We start from the raw sequence: 16,987 nt of genomic DNA, 5'->3' as shown, positions 1-16,987 counted from the left end.
ATGACAAAATATACAGTACTGGTGTTAGGAAAACTATGAGAGCAAATAAACTAAATAACCAATACAAATACATACATGAATCATAATCAATATGAAACCTTAATGAAAATAGTAAGAGAATATCACTATAAAAATTTAGCATGTCTATGAATGAAACATATTGAGATTGATCAAGATAGCCAGAACATCTAATTTTTCTTTTTATAGCAGTTTCTTAGTCATTGTAAATAATTATAAGCAAAATTTGAAGAAACGAGATAGTTTATGTTACATTATACAAATAGGGATTAGACAAGAATATACTGTACATCTATATTTAAATTGTATTATGAATATAATATGAGAGAGTAGAATTTGAGAATATGCTAGCAGGTATTTGAATATTCTTTTTATAAACCAACATATATAAACCTGATGTACAGTACATATGGTAGTTGTTGGCATATCAAACATTCTTTAAATAGATAAATTCAGTTGTTTAGACAGAATTTTTACTTAAAAATATTTTTTAATTGTATTTGGTTTCTAATTTCTCCAAATTCAATAATGTTAATTAACTGTATACCAAACTGGAAAACCTTCAACACCTTTATTTCCCAGCAATACTTTTTAATTAAATGTCACATAACAGATGGGAGGAGAGTGCTCCCAAAAGACAAGGGAAGCTTAGTAATACAGATGGATAGTTTAATGTTATTGGTTAAAATAAAGTAAAATGTCTTTATGTTGGACCCTGGTTCCATGAGAATGTGTCCAATTTAGACAAATATCCAAGATATAAAGTGAGTAGTTTTTGTCTCAAAAGTGGAAATTAATCTAGATATTAATCTAGATTTGTATGTATAGTGTGCCTATTCTAAGATGTTTTAAGCAAAATGTTTTGAATGAATAACAAATTCTCAATTTAATGATTTTTTTTCAGGTAATGTATAGTATTAATATTTTAAATAAAAACACAATCGTTATCATAATCATTTAATCTTGCTTCAGTTTTCTATGGTAAACTGGCTCCTATTTAGATTTTAGACACATGAAGAAAACACAAAATTCTACACACCAGCTTATTGGTGAGGACTGAACTTGTGACTAGTTGGTTCAGCATTCAATGATTTTATCCACATGATGGGCAATAGTCACGTAAAGGCTAGGTGGCCGAGGCAGATAAGGCAGTCTACCACTCTGGAGACCCAACAGGTCTTTAGGAAGAAATGAATGTCTGAAGCTATTGATTATCAGGAATGTGGAAAATCTCAAATGCCATAAAAAAAGGTGTTTGTCATGTTTCTTTATTAGCTTTTTGACTGATAAGATCTTTGACATGTGAAGGGTGACTCAACAGTTAAAAAGTTAGAGAGAAATTTTTGTGCAACTTAAATCACAAAAAGATGTCCAAGATTCAAAGTAGAGAGGTATCCAAGTTACATGTATAGGGTCAAATCCTTATATATGTAAAAGAAAGTATAGGGAATTGTTTGGTTCCATGCAAAAGCATTCAAGATATGGAGGTGTCCAGGATATAGGGGTGTGCAAGGTGTCAGATTGACAGGTTTTACTATATTATGTATGGTTTGTAGCTTAATGTACTGCATGTTACACTACTGAAATTGGAGTTTATATATAAGTTTCAATTTTTTGTTATGTATGTATTTATATTTTTAATTTTTGTGCTTGTTCTATTGCTATTTTTCAGTTATTTGTAATTTTTTTTATCATTGTTTTTATTCTTGTGTGTCATGTAATGTAACAAGATTTTAAATTTTGTGAATTCTAATTAGAACACACTTTCTGTTAAATATCAATTATCAAAGTGTTGTGAAGATGGCTTATCAAGCATAAGTAGAAAACATTATTTAATTAAAAAGTATTGCTGGAAACTAAAGGTGTTGATATGAGTTATTCAATAAATTTTGAGAAATTGGAATGTCATATTAACTTTAAACATTATTTTAAATATAATTTATAAGCAAAATATAAAACATATACAGTAAAAGTTCATTAAATCAAAGTTTTAGGTAGTAAAATCATTTTTGATGAGTTTATAATATCTGATTTTTCTCAAACTTTTCTGTGCCCATAAATTTTCTGTTATAAAACTGTTTATCAAGAATCTGTTCACAGAATGATTACAAAATTATATACAGTTTTTAGCACTTTTGAGTGTGTTGTTAAGGTATCCTCTTGTGTTCCAACCAGAATTCTAGTAACATACTGTATCAGTAAAAGGATGTTGATGTGAGGATGTAATGGTGTGATGTGTTCAACACACAGCTGTAGTGTTTGTTTATCTTAATCATCTGTATTACACAGAATACAAGAGAAAATGAAGATCACACCAATCGAAGGGTGGAGGATACATGGAATATTAGGTTTGAGTTAAATGTACCAACAATTTTGACTTAATGAGACAATATATAGTAGATCTTACATACTGTGCCTATGATCTCTAGACAGTTTAGAATTAATACAGTTTGACTTAACACAATTTTATTGTGTGATAATTTTATATATTATAAATTAGATGAAATGAAAAATAGAAAATACATTTTGAAATGTTAAGTACCTTTCAAAATGTGTTTGTTATGAATTGTTGAACATTTTTCATCTGTCTTATTTTTAATGAAAAAATCCATAAACATACATTATATACTATAACACTATTACATTATAATAGTTTATAAATGTTTTCAAAGCTTTGTTTCTTCAGACCATTATATCATTTCTTTCTAATTAGAATGTTGCTTAAAATTTACTCAGTTCTTTTTAGGAACCACATTCTAACTAGAATTAAAAACAGATAAAACAAGGGTCTGTAGAAGAAACAAACAAGCTTTAAAAACATTTATTAATAGTTTATATCTGGTCTCTATAAAATAAGTTTATGGATTTTATTTTATTGTGTTTCGTTGTATTTGTTAGAAAAGAAAATTGAAGACACCATAGTAACAAATCAAATCAGAGATATCAAAGTTAACATGTAAAATATGAAAAACACATCTCAAGAGAAACTAAGGTATAACAGGAAAACTGGATGTTTGTAGTAAATTGACATCAGTAACACCAAGAATTGAGCAAGTAAAAACAGTTTGGTAGAAAATGTTAGTTTTTCATTTGAAAGAAGACTGCTGATTGTGTTTACAAAGTCACAAATGCAGCAAGAAAATTTGATATAACAAACAGTTTTGGTTTTCTAAATCTATTTTCAGGTTAGACTTTCATTAAAAAATAGGATTTATACAATAAATGTTACACAAAGTTTTCTTGCTTAAGTTCCAAAGGTTTTATTATGACTTTATAAACAAAAAACCCAATAGAACATATAAGTTTAATGTTGACTACATGCTTATCCAATTGCTTTTACTCAATAATTATTAATAGAAATGCATTTAGGTGAGAGTTAATAGAAAAGTAAAAAAGATAGGAAAGTTCTTACTTATTTCATTTATAATAAATATGTAAATCCTCATGTTTTTGGCATTTAATATGTTTAATTTAGAATATATTCTATATATTCTGAATTAAAACTATGTTCAAATAATAATTAAAAAAAGTGATATATATTTAATATTGCTCAATAAATTAGAGAAAAAAGAGATTAAACAATAAATGAAGTGAATGGAATCAAAAAATATACTAGAATGATCTTGCCAAAGCCTGGGGAAAGTTTTATATTTGTATCAAAATTTAAATCAGTGGAATCCAATAACAATAACAAAAAAATATGAAAATTTTTAAAACTACATAATGCTTTTATTAGAGCCTTACTATAATTTTTATACAGTATAAATAAGTTTGCATAAGAGGAATGAAGATCTACATAAATGACAATAGGTGCACTTTTTTCATATTCTGTTTAAATACACTTAAATCTTGTTACTGTATTTTACTTTACTTTTTGTAATATAGATATTTCTTACATAAAACATAAAGGATATTAATAAAGAATTTACTAGAAATTTATTAAATTTAGAAGTTATTAATATTAATGCTAATAAAGTCTGTATATAACAGATTTATTATAAGAATTAGTGATAAAATAATTGTCACTAATTATCTCTGGAATTTAGCATTAAATAAATAAGTAAATTATGTTTATTATTTAAATGATGATGTATTAAATAAATTTGACTTGAAAAAAACACCAATTAATTTTAGATACTTACTTTTATTAAACTTTGAAATTAGTGTGTCTTATCTCTAATGGACAAACTAACTAGAAAATTTTAATTGTAAATTTCATTTGTATTTTGTTGGATTATGAATAATTGATAAAAATTTAGTTTATATATTTCTCAGTTCATCTATCTTGATTACATCTAATCTGTTAAGATCAATTCACATAATGAAATCATATTTGAGACAGATTAGCTAGTGACAACAAACAGAATATATATAATTTATAAGTATATTTCACTATTGGATGGATTATTCTTATTTGAAATAATTTGCTTCTGATAGAAATTTCAAAACAAATTAGTCTGTTTTTAACAAATTGGTTTAGGAAAATATTGATTAAATTCAGATAAAGATTTGAAAATTAACATCATAATTCACGTAAATATAATTTAATAATTTTTTGTAAAAATCATATAACATATTTTAAAAATATTGCAACTTGAAATACAGTGCTTGATAGAAAGTATTGGTTTTTAGATATAAATAATACTAAATGTGAGTGTGAAAAGATTGAGTAAATGAATAAGATACAAAATATTACTTGTGCCTTTATACTGCATATACATTGACAATATCTTTGATTTGGAATTTAAAAAATAACAAAAAGAAAAATGGGATGAGGAGGAAAAAAGAACAAAAGTAAAAAAATGAGAGTCTATAATAGTTATAGAGAAGCCTAACAATTGCTGCATTATATCTAAATTAATAGTTCTGGAAGTGAAGATCAAATGAAGGTTCAGCTGGCATAACTGGCAAGTTGTAGAAAAGATCAATATTTGTAATAAATTTGAAATGAAAGTAGTAGAATAGTTTTATATTACAATTAAATAACATTTCAAGTACTGAATAGATCTTTATTGACAATCTAATTGGATGTACAGAACAAAATTAAGATATGAAAGAGTTTATGATGATGAAGTTAAGGAAGAAATTGTACTGTCTTTCAGTTATTAGATATATTTGTTTGATGAATTAAATATATGCAAGTATTTTCAACATTTCAAAATATCTTTTAAGTGAAAAAAGAATATGTAAAATTTGAATATTGATGATAATTTTTTTAATAAAGAAAATTAAAAAAAGAAGAACAGCATTATTTTAATGGATACTGATCATTTTATACACAGTTGTGAAAATAGTATCCTAGATTATAGAAATTCAATATTTTTTATTATTGTTTTCATGTTTGTATACAGTGTGATCATAATATCCTTCCAATGTGGACCATGCCTAAGTAAGAAATTCAATATTTTTGATTATTGTTTTCATGTTTGTATACAGTGTGATCATAATATCCTTCCAATGTGGACCATGGCTGAGTGATGACATCATAACTTTAACTCTTTTGACTTGCAATATGCATGTGATGCCATTACTTCATTCCTGGAAGTTCCTTCCATTTTCCTGCCCACTGCAGAGGGACTTTACAATCGCACTGTATAGCCTACAGATCATTGTGTTTGAAAGCAAAGTTGAAAACAAGTGTGGGTTATGCATTGGGGTGGATTATTTGCTGAGTTTAAATTGTAATTACAAATTTACTTTATTCCTATAGTTACAGAGTGGTAGGCCTACAGTGGGGTTAGTTATGCAAATGCTTTATTTTCACTCGAGCAGCTTTATGTGGTATTTATAGTGTATGTTGCTGTGTGTTATATACACAAAAATAAAATGATATAAATTTGCTAATGTTATATATAAAGAATTATTTTAGAAACAAAATTATTTCATACTTTAACTCTGATGAAGTAAGCTTCAAGATTAGTCAAAATCCAAAAATATTGCCAATGAACAGATTTAGAAGAGGACTATTTTTGTTTTTAATATATAAGTAGACTTTTTCTGATGAAAAATTGGATTATGCACAAAAACTCTTAATGTAATATATCAATATGTACTATAAATATGTAGCATGGAAAAGTTTTTGGCAAATAATTAATCTATCACACTGAAGAGAACATATATGCTCGCTAGAAACTCTCGAAATATACAAAGCTGGGTTACACAATAACTGCATCAACTCCAAGGATGTGATTAATATTTCTAATGCTTGGAAGCTCTATTATGAATATGAAGACCCCATTTAATCTGATCTCCACCGTTTTTTATGTGTGTGTAAAAAAATATATTGATATATTCTTTTGTTTGTATACACTATACTTAGTATGCACACGCTGTATGAATTTCTATACGCAACTGTTCTAAAAAAAGTTTAAATTTTCAAGCACAACTGCTATTCAAATCTCGGAACTTTTAACCTGAAGAAGACCAGAAACAACAGTCAAAAACGTTTGTAGTACTTTTAAATATTTTACTGGTGATTTAAAGGTTGGAAAGATTGGTGGGAGTTTATTATATATTATACCAGTACCTATAAACGAGTTTGGTTAAACTGTATACAAAGTTTTTGGAATTGTATTTTAAACTACAATGAAATTACAAAGCAAGATATCACCAAAAATAAAACTGTAAGAGAAACGACTTCCAACAACTTAACACTGCGTTGAATACTAAAGCCATCAGGGGGGCAACTGCATCAACTTCAAGGATGGGGAAACGCTTGCACAGGCGTGGAAGTATTTGTTCGAGGAATTCGAACAGTGTCAGTCGGAGGGGTGAAACCTGATGCGCACATTTATTTATTTACATCGTTGGCAACATCGTTACGACGATCGGGTCGAAACAGCCAGTCACAACCTGAAGCAGACCTTGGTGGAGGTCGAAAGTACTTGTGGAATTTACTAGTGACATAACAAGGTTTATCGTGGATTGTTATAAAACTGTAAGAATTATTTACCAGAAAAAAGAATTGCTGATCGGAAAAAAATATATAAGATGAAAGATAATGGTAGTAAAATTTTTGCTTAAGATATTGCTATTAATTTTACAATGTGTTAAATTAGAGTAAAAAGAAGACAAGAAAAATAAAGCAAAGATGTTATATTGAAACTGAGAATTATTGCAGAGAAAAAAGATATTGCTCAAGATTTGTAGTAAAGATAATGAACATATGTAATAGTTTTATACTATCTATAAGAATTTTACTTATAACAAAAAGTAATATGAAGAAAATTATCAAAATATTCTGTGTTCATTTTATTTAATTATATAAACTAGTACAGTTTATATAGTTAACTGCAGAAAGTTTAATTTATAAACCTGTGTTATTTTTCACATGAAAAAATTTAGGAAGTAAAAAAGTTCGAAAAGTAGTAGTGAAAAATTGATTATATACACAAGCACAAACATCAATGACGATGTTCAACAAATACAGTTGAACCCACTCCTTGTAATCACGACCAATGTCATTTAATATTATCAAAATTTGCAGGTTTCGGAATATAAAAGTTAAAATACATTAAAAAAGCTATTCACTGTAATCATAATTTTTCTTTTTGTTTTTGATTAAACAGATATTTTACAGCTCTTTTCATGCTGTCAACCTGACATGTGGCTGATGGCATACAGTTGTTTTCAGTTATTGTTATCAGTCTTATCCAGTGCTTTAAATGTTAATTGTTTTAATCATTATTTGTTCACAATACAGTAGTTTAAATTACTAATAATACTGTATATGTTGTTAAAGGCATTAGCAAACAAATAATACTGGATGAATTATATATTAATTAATTGTAATCATTAATAAACTTTAATTTATACATTTTCTAATTGTTTTAGCATACCATTTTAATCTTAATTACTATTTCCTTTAATTATACTAGTATTTACTTATATATTCTGTTTAATGTTGTCAATTATTATCATCAGTTTAGACAAGTTATTTGATAAGCAAAGCCAATTGCATTAGCATAAAAAACAGAATTAAAAGCAAAGAAAATGTGTAATGAATTAAATTTACACTTACCTTCAGGAAATTATCACAGTCTTCTAAAGTTGAGTCAGTATGTTCTCAAATATATTTAAAAATAAATTTTTGTTTTTGCTCCATTTGCTTAACAAGATTATTTTTCATAATGCATAAAAAGTTTTGAGTTTAAAAACTACAAAACTACATTCTATTAATATTTCTTGCACTTGTATACTTTTTATGTGGTAATAATCTTCACATATATATTTTGTTAATGCATAATTTATGTAAGGTACAGTACTCTTTACATATTTCAGAGAAAAAACTTGATAAGAAATGAATTGGTAAAACTGCACATTAAATAGCGATTGATGATATATGTGCACTTTTACTTATAGGAAGTGGATTTTCTCTTAAATATTTTCTGTGGCCAACATTTTTCACTTAAATTCCTGACAAAGAGAAGTAACTTCTCTGTATGAAAATGTTTTATCCTTTATGAATATTAAATAAAATGTGAAAAATATTTCAACAATGTCTTTTGTCTCAAGAAGAAAAAAAATTTTAAAATAGATATATTTTTTCCCTCTTTTCTATATTTTAATATTATATATGCAATCATATTGTTATTACCAATTACAGACTTGAAAAATTTGATTTGCATGAAAGTAATTATGATTAAGGAATTTTTACAGATTAAATAACATATACCGCTATTGGTTTATATAATAAAATGCACAAACTTTTATATTCAAGTAGTTTAACATTTAAAATTTGATATATAATTATATTAATTAATAAAGATTTATCATTATTCATTCTTTTAATAGGAATTCACACATGCAAAAAAAGAAAGCAACTGATAAAGCATTAATCAGCAAATTTAAAAAAAGAATAATTGATGATATTAAGATTGTTTTCAAATTTATAATTCTGAATGCATGTATATATCAATTTCTATTTGCATTTTGCTTATGTCAGAATAAAAAATATTGAATAACATATTTATAGATCTGTGATTTTGTTCTTGAGAATCATATAATGTGTTTTTGTTTTATAGAACAAAACAGATAAATCAGGTTATATTAGACAAACACCTAAATAAATAGATACTGTATAAGTCTAATTCATTGTAGTATAGTGGTTATTGTATAATAAATATGGATTGAATGAAAAGCTATTTAGTATTATTTTCATTTCTGCTCAAGAAGTTTTCAAATTGATACCTTGAGAAACTTTTTAACTGAGTTCTATTATATTTGGATCACCAGAATCTGTATTTAATCATTACATTAATTAACTTTACTAGTTGTGATGAAAATAGAATTATAAAAAAAATTCTAAATTATTATATTTAATAATAGGTGCAAAGAGTTTTATAACATTCTATGTGGAAATTATTTTGTTAAAAATCATATATATTTATATATTGGTGACCTGGACTGACCACACACACTTTTTAAAATGAAGGGAAGTGTGTTTCATCAAAAATTTTAAAAATTTTGTTAAGAATTCTTCAAAAGTGTGATAAGTTCTTGTCATAGGCTTATTACAAGCTGTTGCAATGCTTTTTCAGCTGACTGAATATTCAGTAAATTTTATGCTTGTATTTACAATTTCACTTAAGAGAGAAGCACTTGATAGGGAGAAATGGAGGAAACTTATTAGAGAAGGAAATGCCTACCCCATATAAACATGGGAAAAGCAAGGATAAAGAAAGAAGAATTTACATTTTCACTTCAAATAAGTTACTTTTAGTTAAATACATATCAAAGATGTCATACTATGTAGTTATGTCTTCTGAAGTTCTTTGAGCAACAAATTTTTTGTTGAGTAGAGTAGATGCTTGCATCAGTGAGAACAGTGCTCAGTTTGAACATTTTGATTGAACAATAGTTAGAATCAGCACACAGACAAAAATACTAGGTAAAAGTAATAATAATTTCTTTAGTGCAACATCAATTACATAATAAAAATGTTGGTACAATAATCACATGTAATTTTAGTTTAGAGAAATGAAGAATTAAAAATTTTAAACAAACATATTTAAAGAATTTTATTATGAAAATGTATAATAATCTTTTTAACAAATTTTTGAAATATTTGATTTTGGACTATCATTCAATTTAATAGTGAATTTGCATATAACAAAACAAATCTGTTAAGCATTAGCACTTGTATTTAAGTATTTTTCAATGACTAAGGTAAAGAACTTTTTTTGGAATCAAAATGTATATTCTTATTTCATTGTTCATAAACTTCAATTGAAGTTATGTCTGCAAATAATCAGATTAAGTTAATTTACGTAAATCAATTTAATAATTTAACAACTTAATACCATTTAAATAGGCGATTGTTATTAAATATGTGAGTAGAGTTCAGTTTAATCTGACATTTAGTAAAGAATGAAAAGAAAAAATATAATGATGTAATTAACTTAAATGTGATTGGGCAACAAAAACCATTGGCAATAATTGATTTATTCATAATGTGAATAGATCTAATGATTTAGAAATTAAAATTATATAAAAATGAAATGTTTACAAATTAATGAATTACTGTACATATATCTTTCTTAACAGTTAGAAGTAATATTTACTCTTCAGTTTGAAAATGAAATGTTTGTTTTTTGTTTCAGACTAGGCATTTAATTTTTAAAATTTTATTAAAAAATTTCTACTCATATACCTGAAGAGGGCCAATCAAGAGGCCAAAAAATGTTTGTTTTTTAAGAAAATAATTGCTGAAAGAAGTATTAAATCACTAGGTAAATTGTTAAAATTTAATGATCACTTTAATTTTTTTTCTTTATGTATATAATTCAAGTGGATCATAAATGGTATGAAAGAGTAAAAAAAGTCAGAAAGTAATAAGGAAAAAATTATTTCTCTTTATCAGTCTTTGCAACATTAATACACTTGTCTCATGAATGTCATAGATGCTGAAAACCTTATAGTATAAAATCATTCAGTTGCTGTCTCAGTCACTATCATATCTCAGTTTTCTTATCATTGAAATGTTTGCTAGCAAAGGTTTTAGTTGATGAAATAAATAAAAATTATTTGGAGAAAAATCAGGACTATTGGATAGATAAGCAAGAGTTTTTCAGTTGAGTTTTTAAACTATCTTCTTGTTTTGTGAACTGTAGGAATTTTAGTATTATCACACAAAAATAGTGTCCCTCATGTCATTAGTTAATAATTTTTCTTCACATTACATTTCTGAACTTTTTCATTACATGTGCATTGATAAGGACATTTTTATGGTGTTTCTGAAAGTGAGCAAGTATGTTTATTAAATCATGATAATATGTTGTAAAGGAAACATATTATCATGATTTAATAAACAGTTCTCAGATATAGGTGTAATTCTTAGGTGTAGATGTAGATATAATTATAAATTACTAAAAACAGCCATATGTCATGCACATGTGCATCTGGAAATTATTGAAATGATGCAGTTTATTGTTTTGTACTCTATATTCTGAATGTCTGTTTTTCATTTTTCTAATTTAATTTGTGACATATATAATGAATATCCCTTTGTATTATTATTCCTAAATATGTTTTTGTCTATCTTTCTATCTCCCTGCTTATAGATGATTCTATTCCTTTACTTTTGTCTGTAAATTCTGAATTTTATTAATTTTTTGTTAAAATTCTTTTGAAATAAAATCTGTAAACAATTCATAAACAAAATTTAAAATCCTGTTTTCATATTAAATATAATTTTTATTCTATAATCTTTTTTGGAATAAGAATGAAGTGGATGTTATTAGTCTACATACATGAAAGAAAATAGTTTCATGTTCATCATGTGGTTAAACACAATATAAATAGAATTATATTAGATAATTGTAAGATATGTTTAAACCAGTGATTCCCAAACTTTTTCGATCCACCGCCCCCTATGTTCCGTAAAGTTATACCCAACGCCCCCTAACTCATTTTCTCTTGTGTGAGAAAAGGATTGGAAATATTCTTAGGAAAACTTTTCTATGAATCTCACACTTTGTGCCCTTACTGTACATTGTTCTCAACATCTGGAAATCATTAAATGCAATGTTTCCTCTTATCAGCCCCAATTTTGCCTTTGGTCACCGTTCAATACCCTGCCTCCAGCGCCTCCTAGATCTACTCATTGCCCAGAAGGGGGCGTTATTGCCCACTTTGAGAAATGCTGAGCTAAAATATAAGTCAATGTGTTAGAAATATTCAAGTTGTGACCTTCAGTAAAAAATAAAAAATATATAAAATGTCAACATTTTATATATATTCCGTCGAATTTTTATATATAGAATTTGTCTGCCGTCGCCCCTCTAGATTTCCTTAATGCCCCCCAATTCTCTTTGAGCTTTCTACTGCCCCCCTGAAAGCCTCCAGCGCCCACAAGGGGGCATTATCGCCCACTTTGAGAAACGCTGGTTTAAACTGTTATAATCTATTTAAAATTTCCAAAGTTTTTGAATGAAAAATGAGATTTTAAAAAACAAAAGATTCACATATGTAATATTTGAATTTTCATTGCTTAGCTATGGTGGCACAGTGATACATATTCAATATTTATTACATTCTCCATTCTCATTCTGGAAGATAATATAGTTATAGGTTTTGGTAAGTCTACTGTATTCTGCAGCTTTTTTGTAGAAATTTCCATGTATTTTGCATAATATATGTGTGAAGAATGTGGGACATACATAGAAAAGTGTTTACAAATACAGAAAGTATACATGTATAGAATATGCATACGTTCTGGTTTTTTTTTTGGTTTTATTTTTAATTTTAGATTAAAAAAAATATGACTTTTTTAAATATTGAAACTTTTTTTTATGAAATTTTATATATACTTTAGTAAAAATATTTCACCATTTTCAAATGATATCAAGTGATATCATGTCTGAATTGATTTTTGGACAGTTTCAAATGACCAAATAACATGATACTTCATTACATGTGATATTATTTCATCTCTTTTGAAACTGTCTGAAAATCATTTCAGACATGTTATCACTTGACATCATTTCTGTAATGGTTTCTAACTGATTTTAAAATGACATCAAGTGCATTGTTAAACAGTTATAAAAACTGTAAATCATATAAATAACCAATCCTTGAAGAACCTTTATGTCTGGTAACAAAAAAATTTTTAATAAATCGGCATTCTGAATTTGGAATTCGATCGTACTCTAACCTGATGCAGACCTTGAGCAAGGTCGAAAGTGTTTGTTCGACAATTTATTAAACGTTTTTTGTTACTTGACATAAAGGTTCTTCAAGGGTTGTCATTAGAACCAGTAATTAAGTTGGAAGATATCTTTATCATATAAATAACCTCTATTTAACTGGAGAAACAATAGACTTAATTAAAATACCCAAACTCCAGCAGTAACATGTGATATTAGCTTCAGAACTAATGTTTTTGGAGTTCTTATGCCTCCATCTTCAGGTTCTGCAGAATTCAAACATAGAACCAAAATTTTTTTTGGACATGTGATGATATTTGTATCAAACGTTTTTTAAAAAGATGAACTTCACATGCTGTTTAAAATTTAGCACTTGTTAAAAAGAACAATAGTAACATATAAGTACTAAATTTTAAACAGCATGTGAAGTTCATCTTTTTAAAAAATGATACAAACATCATCATACATCTGAAAAAATTGTCCTATGTTCAAATGACTGCAGAACCTGAAGATAGAGGCATAAGAACTCTTAAAACATGTGATATTAGCATCAGAACTAGTTACTTCTGGAGTTTGGGTATTTTAAGTAAGAAATCATAAATCTTTAATTAACAATGAAATGTTTTTCAACATATTTTCAAAAGCTTCTGGATATGATGTCATCTAATATCAAATGAAATCAAGTGAATTCAATTACAACATATCACTTGACGTTAGTTGATGTCAAAGGTTGAAAAATTTAAAACATATATCACTTATTCTTGTCTGTTAAAATGTTTTATCATTTGACATCAAGTGTTGCCAGCTGTTGAGATATGATATGACAATATTGATTCATCTAATGTTCTGACAACTGAAATCAAGTCCTATCATTTGCCAAATACAGCATGTCAAGAGGTGTTATTACATATCATATACTGACAACTGACATCATGTCATTTCATTTGAAATCATATGCTATTAACATATGATTTCAAATGATATTTTTAATAGGATAAATAAAGAATACAACATTTATTCATATAGCTTCAATTGCCTTTTTAGAGTTTATATTTTTTATTATTCATAGCACTTCTAGGTTCCTGTAAACAATTATTACTGCAAGTATAATTTTTCATGATCATACAGTTTTTGTTTATTTATTTACTGTGAATATCTTTTGACTGGTTTAAAAAATCCAAAAGCACTAGAGATAATGAGATATTAATTCCAAACAAAGAGAAGAAGTTGTTACTGAAACTTTTTACATTATAATTTGAATAATTATAATTTAAACATACTTTTATAACTGTTTTCTCATCTATTATTAAAATTTTTGATCCCAGAGAAGCCCTATTTTGCATTAACATTATAAACTTTCAGTAAAACAAGCATAATACTTTGGTAGTTCAGAAAATGAAGTCAATCTGTAATGCAGATAGTTGTATTGAAGGGTTTTTATAAGAGGGGAGTGAGTATTTAATGTTTCCTATGACTTCACAATGAATTTTAGCTGGCTCTGTCTTATCAAAAATTGTATCACACATATACATCAATCTTCAACTACATATTTGTATGGATAACCAGATAAAAGCACACATGAAAATTTTTCTTCTTTAGGTGTCTTCTCCTGTCAGGAGGTTGATGCCACCATGATATATCTTGTGCTTCTCTTGAGCAATCTTCGTACATTAGGTATGTCCAATTCCTGTTATTGAATCAGTTCATTCTTGGCTTACCTCTGCTCTGCTCTTTACCCTTCAATCATTCCCTCCAGTAATAGTTTTTGTAGGCTTTGGTGTTGCAGTACATGTTACAGATAACTCACTTTTCTTTTCCTTACTACTTCTAATAAGGTTATTTTATGATTTGCAGTTGCCAGGATATCTTCATTTGTTCTTCCTGCCCTCCAAGGAACTCTCAGCATTCTTCGAATCATCTACATTTCAAATGCCTTTACACAAAAAAATCCTGTCATATATGTNTTGGCTTTAATTTGAGTATGTTTTTCGCGTTGGAACGAATTATTTGGTTTTACATGTAATCGTATGGGAAACGATGATCCACCTTACGACATTTTCATGATACGATCTCAGTTTCGGAACGGATTAATTTCGTATCCTGAGGTACCACTGTATAAGTTATGAATGAACATACTGCTATAAAAATTTAGGTACAGTTTTTACTCTTTCATAACTTATATGAGATTTTTCTGAAAGTTATATACATAAAAAAGTAATGAAAGTGTATAAATAAATAAAATTTTAGGGTTTAGTAAGAATATGCATAAGTTTTACTGTGACATTCATTTATCAATGTGTAAAACATAAATGAAAGTTTACTTTGAATATTAAGAAAAGAAATTCATGATACTTAGTGCAATAACTTAAAATTATTTCAATTATTATTTCTTTAGAAGTTATATAAAATAATTATAGGAAACTACTGTATTCTTGTGCATCTCTATATGTGGGATAACAATTGTGGCATTCATTGTCATTTGTTTCTTGATATAACATTTGTCTCTGCAATTTATGAATTTCCTCTCTAATTCTGGAAAAAATTTATTATTATTAAAAAGCTGTTGTTTTTATTATTAGTTAAGTAGTTCTTTCTCATGATCACTAGATGTACCTTAATATACTGTATTTGTTAAATACAAATAAAGAGAAATTGTGATACAAAATTGACTTATTTTAAACTATTTTGTCTTGTTAAAGAATGTCAATAGTTTTAAATGTTATAGTGTACTAGACTATCTATACATAATTTAAAATAATATATTTCTGTCTGTTCTTTAAAAATGATTTCATATTGATATAAAAAAGCTCTGACATATTGTAAATTAAATAAATTTAATATATTTAATTTTATTTAAAATACAATATTTTTATTTAGAATTTAATTTAATTTTTAAAAAAATTCAGCCTATTTTCTCTCCAGAAAAAATTATAAAAAAAAAGTTTTGAACACTTGTAATTATAAAGAACCTGGTTGAAGCTTCTCAAAAGTAATTGGGATGGGAGATTCATACTGTTCCCAACATTTAGTACTGTTTATTTGCAAATACTATTATTTTTCATTCTGAAAAAAATGTTAATAAATAAAATGTTNAAAAAATGATACAAACATCATCATACATCTGAAAAAATTGTCCTATGTTCAAATGACTGCAGAACCTGAAGATAGAGGCATAAGAACTCTTAAAACATGTGATATTAGCATCAGAACTAGTTACTTCTGGAGTTTGGGTATTTTAAGTAAGAAATCATAAATCTTTAATTAACAATGAAATGTTTTTCAACATATTTTCAAAAGCTTCTGGATATGATGTCATCTAATATCAAATGAAATCAAGTGAATTCAATTACAACATATCACTTGACGTTAGTTGATGTCAAAGGTTGAAAAATTTAAAACATATATCACTTATTCTTGTCTGTTAAAATGTTTTATCATTTGACATCAAGTGTTGCCAGCTGTTGAGATATGATATGACAATATTGATTCATCTAATGTTCTGACAACTGAAATCAAGTCCTATCATTTGCCAAATACAGCATGTCAAGAGGTGTTATTACATATCATATACTGACAACTGACATCATGTCATTTCATTTGAAATCATATGCTATTAACATATGATTTCAAATGATATTTTTAATAGGATAAATAAAGAATACAACATTTATTCATATAGCTTCAATTGCCTTTTTAGAGTTTATATTTTTTATTATTCATAGCACTTCTAGGTTCCTGTAAACAATTATTACTGCAAGTATAATTTTTGATGATCATGCAGTTTTTGTTTATTTATTTACTGTGAATATCTTTTGACTGGTTTA

At 26.7% G+C, this 16,987-nt stretch overlaps 1 protein-coding gene across 7 annotated transcripts in view; it reads left to right on the top strand.

Moving 5' to 3' along the window:
• LOC111633539 (putative leucine-rich repeat-containing protein DDB_G0290503) overlaps positions 1 to 16,987 on the top strand; it is an 82,932-nt gene that overhangs the window by 11,135 nt on the left and 54,810 nt on the right. Inside the window, exon 1 of one of the 7 annotated variants that reach the window (XM_023378139.1) lies at positions 10,284 to 10,748. The exons of the other annotated variants lie outside the window; for them this stretch is intronic. The gene's annotated coding sequence lies outside the window, so the exon portion shown is untranslated. Of the gene's footprint in view, positions 1 to 10,283; positions 10,749 to 16,987 lie in introns of those variants that run through there. 7 annotated transcript variants of the gene reach the window in all.

Source organism: Centruroides sculpturatus, unplaced genomic scaffold (assembly GCF_000671375.1).
Source record: "Centruroides sculpturatus isolate CEXI.00-Female unplaced genomic scaffold, Cexi_2.0 scaffold54, whole genome shotgun sequence".
Lineage (NCBI taxonomy): Eukaryota > Metazoa > Arthropoda > Arachnida > Scorpiones > Buthidae > Centruroides > Centruroides sculpturatus.
The sequence above is the reverse complement of the archived record's forward strand: the minus strand, read 5'-3'. Positions and strand labels throughout refer to the sequence as shown.